This window comes from Sinocyclocheilus grahami, unplaced genomic scaffold (assembly GCF_001515645.1).
Source record: "Sinocyclocheilus grahami isolate Dianchi unplaced genomic scaffold, SAMN03320097.WGS_v1.1 scaffold133.1, whole genome shotgun sequence".
Lineage (NCBI taxonomy): Eukaryota > Metazoa > Chordata > Actinopteri > Cypriniformes > Cyprinidae > Sinocyclocheilus > Sinocyclocheilus grahami.
Genome location: NW_015505312.1, coordinates 585,451 through 586,065, shown reverse-complemented (window position 1 = coordinate 586,065; position 615 = coordinate 585,451).

Sequence of the window (615 nt, the reverse complement as noted above, 5' to 3'; positions counted from 1 at the left end):
CGTTTAGCCTTATTCACATTATTATTAGTAGAGGCCACAGTGTTTATAACCTTAAAGATGTCATGACGTGAGAAATCAAATTTGCCTTGATCCATCATTGCACCATAGGTCCCACCCTCTGGAACTTTGTTTCTTCAGAAGAACACAAACAAAGATTTTTAAGTCCAACCGTTGGAGTCCATCAGTCTTATAATGCATTGCAATGGTAACAAAATCTAGGAGTGTAAAAGAAACATGCACAGACAAATCCAAATTAAACCCTGCAGCTCCTGATGACACATTGATGTCCTAAGACATGAAACGATCGGTTTGTGCCAAAAACCGAACAGTATTTATATCATATTTTACCTCTAATACAACACTATGTCCAACTGCTTTGAGCACGGGCACGACTTCCGGTGCGTGAGGCGTGTACACGCTCTGGCGTAGTTTACGTTAATGGGTGTGCTGTCGCGGGAGGAGCAAACGACAGACACAGTTTATTAACAGAAAATAAACAAAGTGTCCAGAAAAAAGGGAATCAAGTGTCCAATTTAAACAGGGGATCTGGTGTCCTCGTCGTGCAGGGAAGGGCAGTGGTCAGGAAGGAAGGGTCCAGGTAAGGGGCGGAGTCCG